We start from the raw sequence: 17,301 nt of genomic DNA on the forward strand, positions 1-17,301 counted from the left end.
TAAAGACATCTCATTCAGGTATAGAACTACAAAGTCTCTTACTCTGTGCATATTGTGCCATTGTAAATATGTAAATTGCTATCTACTGTAAGAAGAAGCTTTTTTGAAGAGGGTTGAGCATTCCTCTGATCTATGGGTATAGCTATATGTTATTAGGAGTTGTTTAATTGCCATGTAGCTAAGACACAGGCAACAAGCACAAAGTCGAAAGCCATATACTACCTGGCTTCAAATACACTGCAAAACTCTACCAATTAAACTTCATAATACTAGCATATAAACAGACATAGACATCAAAGGAAAAGAATAAAGAGCCCAGAAATAAATCCATGCCTTTATGCTCAATTGATTTCTGACAAAGTTGCCAAGAACACATAATGGGGAAATTACATCTCTTCTGTAAATTGTGTCAGGAACCCTGAATATCCACATGCAGAGGAATGAAACTGAACCTTTAGTTCACAGCACATAAAAATCAACGTGGAAAGAGTAAAGACTTAAACACGAAACCAGAGTGTAGAAAATTACTAGGGGAAAACTTAGAGGTAAAGTTTCATGGCAATCATCTAGGCAACATTTTTTTCCTTGTACTTTTGGGGGTGGTAGGATGGGTGGGTTACAACTCCAAAAACATAACCAAGAAAGAAAAAGCAGAAATATAGTACCATTGTAAACTCAAGAATGTCTGCCTAGCAAGTAAAAAAAGAAACTGATACAACAGTTTAGGAAGGGAAGACAATATTTGAAAGTAGTACATCTGATAAGGAGCTATTACCCAAAGTGTACAAGAATTGAAGCAACTTGAACTTGACAGTGAACTTGAGTTAAAAACTGTGCAGAAGACCAACACAGACATTTCTTCAAAGATGCCATATATATGACCAAGAGACATATGAGAAAAAAAAAACAATGGCATGAGTTTTCAAGGGAATGAAAAATAAAATATCATTGAGACATAGCCTTGTGCCTACTACAAAGGCTTTTCTTTTCTTTTTTTTTTTGTTATCTTTATTAACTTGAGTATTTCTTATTTACATTTCGATTGTTATCCCCCTTCCTGGTTTCCAGGCCAACATACCCTTAACCCCTCCCCCTCCCCTTCTATGTGGGTGTTCCCCTCCCCATCCTTCCCCCATTGCCGCCCTCCCCCCAACAATCACGTTCACTGGGGGTTCAGTCTTGGCAGGACCAAGGGGGTATTGTTGTTCATATGGGGTCTCGAGCCCCTTCAAGCTCTTCCAGTCCTTTCTCTGATTCCTTCAACGGGGGTCCCGTTCTCAGTTCAGTGGTTTGCTGCTGGCATTTGCCTATATATTTGCTGTATTCTGGCTGTGTCTCTCAGGAGAGATCTACATCCGGTTCCTGTCGGCCTGCACTTTATTGCTTCATCCATCTTGTCTAATTGGGTGGCTGTATATGTATGGGCCACATGTGGGGCAGGCTCTGACTGGGTGCTCCTTCTGCCTCTGTTTTAAATTTTGCCCCCTTATTCCCTGCCAAGGGTATTCTTGTTCCCCTTTTAAAGAAGGAGTGAAGCATTTCGCATTTTGGTCATCCCTCTTGAGTTTCATGTGTTCTGTGCATCTAGGGCAATTCAAGCATTTGGGCTAATAGCCACTTATCAATGAGTGCATACCATGTGTGTTTTTCTGTGATTGGGTTACCTCACTCTGGATGATAGTTTCCAGTTCCATCCATTTGCCTATGCTTTTCTTAAAGTGAAAAGAAACAATCATTGTAGAAATGTGGAGAATCGGGGAGGCGTTATTGGTGTGAATACATATTAATGAAGCCATTGTGGAAAAACACTAGGTAATTTATTAGAATCTTTAAAAGTACAGATCTAGACAGACAGTCCAGTGGTTAGGAATACATGCTGCTCTTAAAGAGTACAGCAGTTCAGTTTCCAGTATCTACATCAAGTGGCTCACAACTGCCTGTGACCCAAGATCCAGATGTCAGATGCCACTGGTCTTCCATGGACAACTAAATGCTTGTGCATAAGCTTACACGCAGATACACAATTAAAAATAATAAAAATGCATGAATTTAAAACTACATTTGTCATGATCTAGCAGTGCTACTACCACTGATTACACATGTGAACGAAACAAGATTAATGTGGCAAAGAGATATCCTCTCAAGTTCATTGCAACATTATTTTCAATAAGCCAGGCACAGGAACAATCTAAATGCTTGCCAACAGATAAATGGATGAAAGATGTTTATATGAATAATATAATACATTGAGCCTTAAAATATGCCTGCATGATTTTGACATCAAGGTAACATAAGTTCAAATGAAATGCAATGCTTATTTGTTTTGTATTATTTAAAGAGTCTATAAAATATTGAAATTCAATGTTGTTTTAATATTTTGTAGAATTCACTCCTAAGATCATTCAGGCCTACTGTTGCTGGCTTGTGTGGGAGGGAATTTTCAGCTATTGACTTGAGTTCTTCAAAGTTTGTTTACTCAGGTTTCTGTTTAGTCTGTTTTAATAAGTTATATTTCCTAGGAATGTTCTGTTTACATTTTGAACTATCTGAACCCTAAGGCCAATCATGAATTCTATTGTTTTTAAAGTTTCTGACTTATTCCACCTTTGCTATTGTCTACATTTTTATTCCTAATGTTATTTAATAGTTCTTGGCTTTGTTCTATTTTGTTTCTTTTTTATCTATTCCCTTTTTATGCCAGTTGGTTTTTAATTAGCATGCAAAGTAGTGGATTTCATTAGGGCATTTTCACACACATTTTCCTCGATCCTCCTCAGCTGTTTTTCCCATTCTCTTGTCCATCCCACCTTCATGGCATACATATTCTATTGCCCTCTCTCCATCATCTTTAAACCATCTGATTACTTTCTCATTGTCACCTTTCTAGTTCATGGCCTATACAAACACACCACATAGAAACACAATATAAAAATTAAGAGCTAAAATCTGCATAGGAGAGAGAGCTATAAGAATATCCAGATCAATGGATTTCATTCTGAATTTTATCTTATCAAGAAGTTTTATAGCTGAATAAAATTATTTGTTATATGTACTGCATTTTCATTATGCATTGATCTGATGATGAATATCTAGGCTGATTTCATTTCTTTGCTATAATGAATAAGGTGATAATAAATATGAACCTGTGGGTATCTTAATGGTATCACTGGGTCTTGTAGTACTTCTCCTTTTAGGTTTTAAAGATATCTCCACATTATGTCTATAGTAGCTGTTTCTATTGCTACAGCAGCAAGTAGGTTTCCTCTTTCACTACTGCCTCAGCAACATTTCCTGTCATTGTTTTTCTTCACTAGGGTCATTGTGACCAGAAGGAAATGGAATCATAAGTGGAGCTTTAGTTTTCATTTCTTTAATGACTAAAGATGTTGAACATTTAAAATTTTATGTCTATTTGTATTTTTTGATGAAAACCATTAGCCTATTTATTCAAATCATTGGTCCATTTAATAATTGGTCCATTTCGCAATTACTGTTTACTTTTTGAAGTTCTTTATGTATTCTTGGTATTAGCCACCTGTCTTAGTAGGCAAATATTATCCCCCATTGTGTAGGCTGTTCTCTCCATGTGCTGATGGTTTTCTTTGCTGTGAAAACACTCTTTAATTCCATATAGCCACATTTGTGCATTTTTGGGTGGTTTCATGGGATATTGGAATCTTATTCAGAAATTTCTTATGCAAACCTTTATTTTGAAGGATTTTCCTTATGTTTTTGTCTCTTCCAGTTTCAAAAAGTCATGTTGTAAATTAACAGCTTTGCTCCATTTTGAATTGAATTTAGTTATGGGTGAGAAAGATATATTGAATAGACAACATTTGTTGAATAGGCTGTTGTTTTTTAATGATGCCAAAAAGTATGTACTCATATCTCTACAGGTTTATTTCTGGGATATCAATTCTGAAAATGGCTTTTTAAAAATAATGAACAAAAGATCGTGAGCATTCAGAGAAACATGTTAAAATGAATAACCTATTATCTTATAGCTAACAAAAATAATTTTTAGAAGGGAATGAATAATAAAGCTTAGAGGCTGTGTGAGTCCTAGAGAAGAAGCACATAAATAGTATTTCACTTCTCCAAACAATTTTGGCTAGCATGAGCAGCAAAATGCACCAAAACAAACTCAAAGTTATCTAATTTGTACAGAAGCAAATAGAAATCCGTGCTGCTCTTCTCCTCTCTCCCATGTCTCTAAAAAGTCAGAAAACTAACAAAACTAACTCTGCCTGGGGTGGAAGGCAGAGAAATCTCACAATGAGCCTTTGGGTGGGGTGTAATTTTGACATCAAAGACCTTAGCTGTTTTAAATGTTTATCGTTCTCTGAAATTTTTTAACCACTCAAAGACTTTTGTAAATACGTCCAGAATAGAACTACAGCATAGGCCTCTTGTGATTGCAAACCAAGACATTACACATCCTTCCCAAATTTGCTTACTTAATGTTAGAATTCCAAGTTAAGGTAATTGTTGATTTCTCTCCTTCTAATTAATTTTTTACTCCCTTGTATTACTGTAGAGTAAAAAGTTGCAGAACAGGGGTTGGGGATTTAGCTCAGTGGTAGAGTGCTTGCCTAGCAAGTGCAAGGCCCTGGGTTCGGTCCCCAGCTCCGAAAAAAAAAAAGTTGCAGAACAGTTTCCCAGAAATTATACTTCAAAACCAAACATACCTCTCACTCCATTTCCTTGCAAACATCTCTTTATACCACTTATTCACTCATATTTTCTTATATATCTTGCCCTTCCTTTCCAGCATCATGGCTAGCAGCTGGTTCAGCAGCATTCTACCAATAGTAAGTGCTATATGTACTCGTATTCTCTAGGATACCATCTGATATATTACTCACAAAGAGTTATTTTTCTAAGATTCATCATATCATCCCATATTCAGAAAGCCCCAATGATTGCCTTTTGGATATAAAAAAAAGTTCATAACATTGCAAAATAGCTTCTTAGCTAACTTTAGTAATTTATAGACAGTCAACATTTCAGCACTCCCAAGCCATGCCAGCTATCTTTCATAAGGAAAACAGCTAATAATAATCTGGCAAAGAAAATTCCAATTTCACATGCAATGACATTATCTGATTTCCCAGGTTTATAAAGCTTAAAGAACTTAATCTTAAGCAAAAATATTTTTCAAATCCTTTATTAGTCTGTGAAATACTTCAGTTGTTTTCATATGAATTCCCAAGGTTTAATTTAAATGAACTAATTATGTATTCCCCACTTATCCACAAGAGATATTGTCTAAGATACTCAGCAGATGCCTAAAAAAGCTGATAGTACCCTACCATATAGACAAAGGTGCTTCCTATATTACAAGCAGTTTTGCATGCTATATACTACCAGAGTTAATTCACACTCCATGTTTTATGTCTTGCTACTGTTACTTTTTTCTCAATCACTTCTCTTGAGTTTGAGACTTACTCAAAGAGAAGCCCCATAATACCATGATAATCAATCTAAGAAACTAGATAGCTACTAAGTCTATCGTAAGTGACTAAGTCATCACTTACAATAAGGTACTATACACAGTATGAATATGCTAGACAAGGAAGGAGCAATGTTCTGGGCTAGGTCCAGTAGGATAACCTAAAATCTCATTATGCCTCTGGGAGTATAAATGAAAACATTCACATTGTTCATTTCTAGAGTTTTTCACTTGATAATTTGTGCCTCAATTGAAGTTAATTAAATCATAGATAAGAAGGACCTAGTATGTGTAGAACACTTAGAATTATGGCACACAGAAGTCTTTATTCAAATGGTTACAATGATTACTACGTGATAAATAATGGAAAATGTGCAGTTTTTGGATGAAGACAGACAGATTTGAATTCTATGCCTAGAACCACTGTTTGGTAGTATAGGATAAATCATTAAATCCTCCCGAGCCTCATTTTCTTCTTTTGCAAGACAGTGTTACTAACAACTACCTTGAAGAATTAGAAAACCAAAGATAACAAAATGAAAACAGCCTGTATAATATGCACCAGACTTGGTGCATAGCAAATACTCCATAATTTTTTAGTATTATTATTCATTGCTACACATTCTCTCTCTGCTCTGCAGACTGAAGAAATATCTATCACTCTTATCACTTTGTCCTCATTCGAACCCTATTTACTTTTCCTGAGAAACAAGATACAATATATTCATCTTTTCTCACACCCTAACATTTACCTGCTTAATTCACATATTCAAAGTATATTCAATAGAGCAGTACTTAAAAACAGAGTTATAAAGATATGTCAGGTACCATAATTTGCTCATTTAGAAAATATTGTGTTTGGTGAGGAATCTCAAACCCAGAAAGACAAATACTCCATGTTCTCTGTCATCTGTAGCTCCTATGTCCAAAACTTACAGATCTGAATATATAACCTGGAGTAACTACAGAAAACAGGAGAGTAAAACCTGAACCATGGCAGAAGGGGCATAGTAAAAGTAATAACAAGATACAAGTGGAATAATGGGGAAAATGAGAAAATTGAAGAGAGAGTAAGGTCAACACAGAAGGAGATGGAAGGAAGGAAGAATAAAACGAAGGATATTTCTTAAAGTCCTGAAGAAACATATTTTTGGTTTAAATACATACTCTGTCTCTGTCTGTCTCTGTCTCCCTCTCCCTCTCCCTCTCCCTCTCCCTCTCCCTCTCCCTCTCCCTCTCCCTCTCCCTCCCTCTCCCTCCCCCCACTCTCTCTCTGTTAAATGAAGTTAGGGCACCTATGCTGAAAGTGCTTCTATCAAGAGCCATAGGCCATTTGGTAGTTTGAGTGGGAGACCCTGTAGGCTCATAAATTTGTATGCTTTGCCTCCAGTTTTTGAACTGTTTAAGGAAGATTAAGAGGTGTGGTCTTAACTAATAGAAGAAAAACTAGGGAAGCATCTGGAACACATGGGCACTGGAAAAAATTTCCTGAACAAAACACCAATGGCTTATGCTCTAAGATCAAGAATCGACAAATGGGATCTCATAAAACTGCAAAGCTTCTGTAAGGCAAAGGACACCGTGGTTAGGACAAAACGGCAACCAACAGATTGGGAAAAGATCTTTACCAATCCTACAACAGATAGAGGCCTTATATCCAAAATATACAAAGAACTCAAGAAGTTAGACCGCAGGGAAACAAATAACCCTATTAAAAAATGGGGTTCAGAGCTAAACAAAGAATTCACAACTGAGGAATGCCAAATGGCTGAGAAACACCTAAAGAAATGTTCAACATCTTTAGTCATAAGGGAAATGCAAATCAAAACAACCCTGAGATTTTCACCTCACACCAGTCAGAATGGCTAAGATCAAAAACTCAGATGACAGCAGATGCTGGCGAGGATGCAGAGAAAGAGGAACACTCCTCCATTGTTGGTGGGATTGCAGACTGGTACAACCATTCTGGAAATCAGTCTGGAGGTTCCTCAGAAAATTGGACATTGAACTGCCTGAGGATCCAGCTATACCTCTCTTGGGCATATACCCAAGAGATGCCCCAACATATAACAAAGACATGTGTTCCACTATGTTCATAGCAGCCTTATTTATAATAGCCAGAAGCTGGAAAGAACCCAGATGCCCTTCAACAGAGGAATGGATACAGAAAATGTGGTACATCTACACAATGGAATATTACTCAGCTATCAAAAACAATGACTTTATGAAATTCGTAGGCAAATGGTTGGAACTGGAAAATATCATCCTGAGTGAGGTAACCCAATCACAGAAAAACACACATGTTATGCACTCATTGATAAGTGGCTATTAGCCCAAATGCTTGAATTACCCTAGATGCCTAGAACAAACGAAACTCAACACGGATGATCAAAATGTGACTGCTTCACTCCTTCTTTAAAAGGGGAACAAGAATACCCTTGGCAGGGAATAGAGAGGCAAAGATTAAAACAGACACAGAAGGAACACACATTCAGAGCCTGCCCCACATGTGGCCCATACATATACAGCCATCCAATTAGACAAGATGGATGAAGCAAAGAAGTGCAGGCCGACAGGAGCCGGATGTAGATCGCTCCTGAGAGATACAGCCAGAATACAGCAAATACAGAGGCGAATGCCAGCAGCAAACCACTGAACTGAGAATAGGACCCCCGTTGAAGGAATCAGAGAAAGAACTGGAAGAGCTTGAAGGGGCTCGAGACCCCATATGTACAACAATGCCAAGCAACCAGAGCTTCCAGGGACTAAGCCACTACCTAAAGACTCTACATGGACTGACCTTGGACTCTGACCTCATAGGAAGCAATGAATATCCTAGTAAGAGCACTAGTGGAAGGGGAATTCTTTGGTCCTGCTAAGACTGAACCCCCAGTGAACGTGATTGCTGGGGGCAATGGCGGGAGGATGGGGAGGGGAACACCCATAAAGAAGGGGAGGGAGGAGGGGGATGTTTGCCTGGAAACCGGGAAAGGGAATAACACTGGAAATGTATATAAGAAATACTCAAGTTAATAAAAAAAAGAAAGAAAAATAACCTAAAAATAAAGAAATGTAAATAAAAAAATCTATCCAACAAAAAATAAAATAAAGAAAGGAGAAGCAAAAAAAAAAAAAAAGAGGTATGGTCTTGCTGAAGGAGATGTGTCACTGGGATGAAGCTTTAAGGTTTCAAAAATCCACACCAGACCCAGTGTTTGCTTGCCTGCTGCCTTCAGATCAGGGTGTAAAGAATTCAGCTACTGCTCCAGCACCATTCCTGTCTCCTTTCCAGCACAATGATTATGGACTAACCCTATAAAATCGTAAGCAAGATACAATTAAATTCTTTATTTTATAAGAGTTGCCTTGTTGATGGTGTGTCTTCATAGCACTAAAACAGTAACTGAGATAGAAGTTGGTAGCAAAGACTTAGGTATTTCTGTGGTAGGCCCAACCAGGCTGTGGTTTGCAGCAATATGAACCAGTTGTAAACTTTGGATTAGAAAAGCTGTTAATCATTGAGTGAAGTTTCATGGGCCATCCTAGTATGAGCATGAAAGATAATGTGGCTAAGGTCAGTTTGAATTATGGGTACTCAGCTCAAGGTGTTTCAGAGTTAGTGATAACTCTTAGGTGAATATACAATGAAGAGGAGCAAATAGAACAAAAGAGATACAAAATATATGATTTGGGGAGAAATGAGAACTAAGAAGTATAATGTTGGAGTCAAGTCCTTTACTTGAGTACATAAAAAGACTAAAGAAAGGGCCAAAGCTGAATAGAATAAAGGAAGTGGTAACCTCAGAGCAAACAACCACTCAGCTATTCCTGATACCTGTGAAAGGAAAACAACTGAGGGCTTTCAAAGGCCTAAACAAGAATGGAAAGCTTATGTAAATATAATTCAAGGTAGGGACCAGGTTCTAGGCTCAGGGAGCAGAAGAACTTAGCTACTTCAGCCACACAGTTCTGTCTTTAGAGTCAAGAAAGATACAGAAAAGGGATTATGAAATCCTCTTCCGTGGTTAAGAAAAGTGTCTGAGGCTAGGTTTGTCAGAGCAGTCCCTGCATAGAAGCCAATAGCATGAGGCTTCAAAGGTGAAGTCTGGATTGCCTTAGAAACCACAAGATGTTGAAGATGTCTGAGTCATTGAATACCTGACAAACACAGCTGTAAATATATACAGCAGGTGTGAATATAGCAGGAAAGAAAGAAGTATATATTGCAGTCAAAAAAGATGGAAGGCTTTCAAAGTCTAGAGAATACTTTGAATTAAGACCTGGAGATGAAGAATTTGGAATTTGCCCTGCTGGCTTTTCTATCTTACTTTGGCTCAGTATTTCCTCACTATGCTCCCTTTCCCCTCTTTTGAAATGATAATACTTATTCTCTGCTATTGCATCTTGGAAATATGTGATTTGCTTTTCTGCTTTTTCATGGCTTTACTGTTAAGAGTTTGTTTTGAGTCTCAGAAGAAACCTTGGACTTCTAAACAGTCTTGAGACTGAAAGACTTTCAAAGTAGTACTGAATATACTTTGAGATGTGATTTGGCCAAAATCCTTTGGGAGCTAGGGAGTGAAATGTGATGATGTGAATAAGAATGCCCACTTCCCAAGGCTCATGTATTTAACCATTTGCTACCCAGTTTGTGGAACTGTTTGAGAAAGATTATGACCTATGGCTTTGTTTGAGTAGGTGTGGCCTTGATAGAGGAGGTGTGTCACTGGCTTTGAGGTTTCAAAAAAGAATGCTAGGCTCAGTCTCTCTCTCTTTCTCTCTCTCTCTCTCTCTCTCTCTCTCTCTCTCTCTCTCCCCCCCCCCCACATATACACATCTCTTGTCTCTTTACTTACCTCCTGAGGATCAATATGTAAAGCTTTCAGCTACTTCTACAGTGTCATGCCCGTCTGCTTCCTGCCATAATGCTTTGGTGCTAACCCTTTAAAACGGTAAGCAAGTCCCCATTTAAATGCTTTATACAAGTTCACTTGGTCATGGTGTCTCTTCACAGCAATGAAACCCTAACAGAAGTTAAGGAAAAGGAATTGTTGTGGAGAGGAAAGGGAATGGAGTAAGCAATGTAATTATGTGATCAATAATTAAGAAAAAATAAAGTGCGATTCAATGGATTTTCATACTCCACTGACTTCTGTATATCAGAATTTTAAAATATTTTCATGTCTTTTATCCAAGTCTCCAACATCAGCAGTTGTTCCCTGAGTACACACTAGTTGAACAGGCCAGGGAAACAGGTAAGCTTAACTGAAAACCTTCACCACTTCCTCCTCCCTGCCAAATCCAATAACCCAGTCTCATCTCTAACTCTGCAACAGAACACCTGCTTCAGCTTTCCTCCCCTAATGTCTACATACATCTCTTGTAGATTCCACAGACCTTCCCCTCTTATCCTCCCATGACTTGACTCTTTCCTTTATCCCAGCCAACAACTCCAGCAGGCACTTCCTGTTAACCTACATGTCATTCCTCCAAAGGAAGCAGACAGGCTTGACTAGAGAAAGTCACCTCTCCCTATTTTCTCCCAGACCCAGTTCCCAAGTTTTATTTCCTGCTTTGCAGCAGAATGCCTGTGTCAACCTCTCCCAATCACATCTCTAGTGGATGCTATAGATCTCCTTCCTAACCTCTCTTCTTCTACCGGTATTTTCATCCCAGGTCCCAACTTCAGCCACCACTGCATCCTAATCCAAAGGCTACTCCTGTCAGGGAAGCAGAGAAGCTGACTGCAGATCTTCCCACTCCTTATGTTCCTCCACATCCATTTCCCAGTACCATTCTCAGCTCTATAGCAGACTTTTTGGGGTGACCTTTTGTTTTCTCCATTTACATCCAAGGAGACTATTGCTTTCCTCCAAATGGATCAAAACCTTCAACATAAAACCAGATACACTGAAGATGGCAGAAGAGAAAGTGGGGAATAGCCTTGTACTCATTGGCAAAGGAGAAGAATTTCTGAACACAACACCAATAGTGCAGGCACGAAGACTTAGTTAACAAATGGGACCTCATGAAAAGGAAAAGCTGCTGTGTGACAAAGGACATTGTCATTTGGACAAAGTAGAAGCCTATAGATTAGGAAAACAATTTTGTCAACTCCATATCTGATAAAGGACTGATATCTAAAATACATAAATAACATAAGAAAGTAAATATTAAAAAATTCTATTAAAAATTGCAAAGCTTCTGTAAGGTAAAGGACACTGTTATTAGGACAAAATGGAAACCAACAGATTGGCAAAAGATCTTTACCAATCTTACATCTGATAGAGGACTAATATCCAATATATAAAAAGAACTAAAGAAGATAGATCCAAGAGAATCAAATAACTCCATTAAAAATGGGGTACAGAACTAAAGAAAGAATTCTCAGCTGAGGAATACCAAAGCAGTGAGAGTACCCAGAGAATGTTCAACATCCTTAGCCATTAGGGAAATGTAAATCAAAGCAAACCTAAGATTCCACCTCGCACCAGTCAGAATGGCTAAGATCAAAAACTCAGGTGACAACAGATATTGGCTAGGATGTGGAGAAAGAGGAACACTCCTCCATTGTTGGTGGGATTGCAGACTGGTACAACCACTCTGGAAATCAGTCTGGACGTTCCTCAGAAAACTGGACATAGTACTACCTAAGGACCCAGCTACACCTCTCCTGGGCATATACCCAAATGATGCTCCAACAAATAACAAGTACACATGCTCCACTATGTTCATACCAGCCTTATTTATGATAGTCAGAAGCTGTAAAGAACCCAGATGCACTTTAACTGAGGAATGGATACAGAAAATGTGGCACATCTACACAATGGAGTACTGCTCAGCCACCAAACCTAGACAATATTGATGAAGCCAAGAAGAGCATGCTGACAGGATCCTGATATAGCTGTCTCCTGGGAGGCTCAGCTAGAGCATGACAAATAAGTGGCGAATGCTAGCAGCCAACCATTGAATTGAGAATGGGGTCCCAGTTATAGGAGTTAGAGAAATGATTAAAGGGAGAACAAAAATATTCACAGGAGGAGATTTGGAGAAAAAGTGTAGAGCAGAGACTGAAGGAAAGGCCAATCAGAGACTGCCCCACCTGGATATACAGTCCATATATATATATATATATATATATATATATATATATATATATATCCACCAAAACTAGACAATATTGATGAAGCCAAGAAGTGCATGCTGACAGGAGCCTGATATAGCTATCTCCCGAGAGGCTCAGTCAGAGTGTGACAAATACAGAGGTGAATGCTAGCAGCATACCATCGAACTGAGAATGGGGTCCCCATTGGAGGAGTTAGAGAAAGAATTGAAGGAGCTGAAGGAGCTTGCATCCCCATAAGAACAATAATACTAATCAACCAGAGCTCCCAGGGACTAAACCACTACCCAAAGACTACACATGGACAGACCCATGGCTCCAGCTGCATATGTAGCAGAGGATGGCCTTGTTGGGCACCAATTGGAGGAGAAGTCCTTGGTCCTGCCAAGGCTGGACCCCCCCAGTGTAGGGGAATGTCAGGGCAGGAAGGTGGAAAGGGAGAGTAGCTCCAGAGGGGGAACACCCTTATAGAAGAGGGAGGTGGGATAGGATAGGGGCTTATGGATGGGAAATTGGGAAAGGGAATAACATGTGAAATGTAAATAAAATCATCCAATAAAATACCAAATCGAACATAAAAAAAAGACTGACTAACATTATGACCTCAGTTATGTAAAAGTTCTGAACTTAACAAGGTTAATAAAAATGTGGATATTGTAATCATTTGTATTAGCTTATTTAAAAACTATATGGGTGTCTCTTTTTCCTACATTTTAAAAAAAATGGGATACAGATCTAAACATAATTCTCAATAGAGGACTTTTGAATGGCCAGGAAACACAAAAAGAAATGTTCAACATCCTCAACCATCAGGGAAATGCAAACCAAAACTACTTTGAGATTCCATCTTATAATCACACCTGGCAGAATGGCTCAGATCAATAACACCAGGGGCAGCTCATTCTGGTGAGGATGTAGAATATGGGAAGTGCATTCGTCTAGTTCTGGTAGGAGTACAAACTTATACAGCCTCTGTGGAAATCAGTATGGCAGTTCCTCAAAAAGGTGAGAATCAATCTACCTCAATATCCTAGCCTTAGCCTTCTTGGGCATATATGCAAAGGATGCTCTTGTCTCCCACAAAAACACTTGCTCAAACATGTTGATTGCTGCCTTATTCATAATAACTTGAAATCAGAAACAATCTGGATGTCTCACAACATAAGAATAGGTAAAATGTGATAGATAGATAGATAGATAGATAGATAGATAGATAGATAGATAGATAGATAGATAGATAGATAGATCTTATATGTGGATATTAGCTGTTATGTGGATGATGATCAAGGTACAATTAATGGACCCATAGATGTTAGATATAGAGGAAGGGACTATGGGGTACACATGGATATCCCTGGGAGGGAAAAATAGATTTTTTCCGGATGTACTGGGGGAGGGACATGGGAACAGAATGATCATGTGGAGACAGGGAGGACAAATGAGTTTAAGGGAGAAAATTCAGGGAGAGACAGAATTGAGGAGCATTTGACAGATAGTATGGAAACCTAGTGCAGGGGAAACATCCTAAAACATATGAAGTTGATCCTAACGCTAATCAAACATTCAAATAATGAGGGAAATGGAGTCTCAACTGGCCATCCCTTGTCCTCAAAGGAAGCTTCCAATGCTGGGACTGGATTACATCCAAATGAGTTGCTGGCCAAAGTGGTCCCATGGAAATCTCCAAACAACCCAGGTCATTGCCAAGACAATAGGTTGCTCTCCACAAACTGACAGCAAGGCTCCAATCTTGAAAACAATCTCATACCACTCATGACCATGAAGCGAAGCCTATATCAAGCCTTCACTCCTACATTCTGGAGTCTTTCATTCAGGATGGCACTCTGCAGGCTACCCAAAAAGAAACATAAACAAAATCCCAGCCGCAGGATCTTTGATCTACAGTCCTCTCCTGCCTGCAAAATATGCTATGGCTATGGTTGCACAAAGCTTGTGGGCATAGCCAATCAACGTCTGATTTGATGTAAGGCCAACTCCATGAGGTGAACCATTCCAGACACCGCTTATATGACAAAGAACAAGAAACCTAGGGTAAAACCAAATACTGCTAATCTTTAAAAATATGTAGTGAAAAAATAATTCCTAATGATACTGTGTTTTACTCATAGATCAGTGCCTTATTCAAATATCTTCAAAGAACTTTTTTCTTGTAGCAGGTGGCAACAAATACAGAGACTCACAGTCAGACATATTACACAGACAGACAGACAGCAGCCAACACACACACACAGAGAGAGAGAGAGAGAGAGACAGAGAGAGAGAGACAGAGAGAGAGAGACAGAGACAGAGACACAGAGACAGATACAGAGAGAGAGACACAGAGACAGAGAAAGAAAAAGACAAAGAGACAGAGACAGAGTCATAGACAGACAGAGACTTTGGAACACACAATTCTAAATGGGATGTCTCCATCAAGCCATGCCCCTCAGAGCTCAGGAAGCCCCTCAGAAGAGGAGGCTGGAAGAGTGCAAAAGCCAGAGGGGACGGTGGGCACCAGGAAAGCAAATCTCTCTAAATCAACTGAGCAAAGTTCATATGAACTCACAGAGTCTGAAGCAGCAAGCACAAGGCCTGCATGGTTCTACAGCAGGCCCTTTGCATACATATAGCTTTCTGTTTTCTCTTTTTATAGAACTCCTGAGTATGTGACCAAATGGGTCTCTGATTCTTGTGCCTTCTCTTGCAGGCTCTCTTTTGTTGGTTTGTCTTATCCAACTTCAATGTGATGTGTTTTGTTTTTATCTTATATTTCATTTTGATATATTTGGTTGCTCTCTCTTAGAAGCCTGTTCTTTTCTAATGAGAGACAGAAAGGGAGTGGATCCAGAGGGGAGAAACTGGGGAGAGTAGAGTTAAAAGCTTTGAGGTTCTTCCAACTGAGAAAAGTAAAGCTCAGAAAGCTGAGGAACTTGCCCAGTTCCACACAGTAAGTGACCAAGCTGAGAACTCTCCCTGCCAGGACCAATTTCCTTCCCTTTGAATTATTTAGAGAAGCTAATTACTCGGTATATTCTTACTGTTTTCATTCACAATGGCTCTAATTAGATTTAAATAAGGACCCATCTTCCCCCGTCAAAATTACAAGCTTATGCTTCTTACACCCTCCCCCAGTGTAGAAATTTCCCAAAGATGAGGTGGAACAGAAAATATACGATGAGGTTGGAAGGATGATAAAATTTTAATGACAAAGAAGTTTGGGCCCTTTTCTGAGGTCACTGTGCTTCACCTGGGTGTTACCACAGTTGTTCTGAAGACTTGGGCAGCTTACAGGGACTGTTGCAGAGATGAGAACATTGAGCTTGCATCTCCTGCTGATGCTATTCACATTGGTTGCTTTTCTAAAATGCAGAACTGGCAGCTTTATTCTTATGGTTTGCATCCTTCAGTGGCTTTCTTTAGCAGAAGTGTAAATGCCCATCTCTTTGAGCAGGCTCCTTAGCCCTGCATCATTCCTGCATTCGCCATTAGCCTCACTCATTGTATCTCTTTCCACTTCCTTTACGATACTGACTGCCATTGCTCATCAGATCATCCCACGGCAGCCTTGCATGTAATGTGTCCTCCTTGGTCTCTTTCATTTCTGAGGACTTTGCTCACGCTCTGAGTGTGAGCTTCTGCTCTGAGTACTCATACATTTCTGATCCTTGTAACAAGGAGCCATGTCTGTGCACCATATAGGAGCTTTCCTAGGCAGTCATTTGAATCATTAGTCTTGAACACCTTTCACATGCCCCAGTTAGAGACCTTCCCAATGTCAGAAGGGTTGTTTATTGCTGCCCTTCTCACTACTTTGCTGGATTGTGAGCTCTTGATGGACAAGAATTGTCTCTTCTTTTGTTCTCTATGGAATGTAGCTCAGAACCAGGCACATGGTGGTAGTTACTGTTGGATGAGTGAGAAAGGAGTAGATTGACTGGCATGCCCTGAACAGAGCAGGAACAGCTTCCTCAAACAATATTTTATTCTTTTTTTTTTTTTTCGGAGCTGGGGACCAAACCCAGGGCCTTGCGCTTGCTAGGCAAGCGCTCTACCACTGAGCTAAATCCCCAACCCCACAATATTTTAATGGCTTCTGATCTGCCATTGCTTCAACCACACTTCTTCCAATTCATCTCACATTTCAAAGCCTTTACAATAATCTCTCCCCAGGGTTCAGGAGACCAACTACTCTTGCCAGGCTCCTTCCCACAGACACTGCCCCTGGCTCTTTAAAGGTCCCATTGAGCCATCTATGAGGTCCCAAACAGGAGCACATGCGAGAGGATTTCACAGCCACTTGTTTATCACAGTGCTCCCACTCTGGATGCTACCCACAATGACTTCTAGACTTTGAGATGGCTTGAGGGTATTTTAAAGTAGTTGTGATTTAGCTAAGCCATATGGTAGTTTTATTTTGGGGTTATTGAAAAATGTCCATAGTGATTTCTTGATGTCACTCATTCTGACTGGAAAGTGATTGAACTACACAGTAGTTTTACTCTGTAATAGGTAAGAATACTGAACACTTTCAAATTTTTGTTAATTCTTGACATTATTATAATTACATCTTTCTTTTTCTTCCCTCCAAACTTCCATGTACACCTATTTGTGTTATAGATTTATCAACTGGGACTGGGCTCTACTACTTTACATTTTGATTGATTATTGTTTTCTGTATTGTTTTTCCTTTCATCCTCTTCCTCATAATTCTTTTCTTTTTCTTTTC

The sequence above is a fragment of the Rattus norvegicus genome, chromosome X (assembly GCF_036323735.1).
Source record: "Rattus norvegicus strain BN/NHsdMcwi chromosome X, GRCr8, whole genome shotgun sequence".
NCBI lineage: Eukaryota > Metazoa > Chordata > Mammalia > Rodentia > Muridae > Rattus > Rattus norvegicus.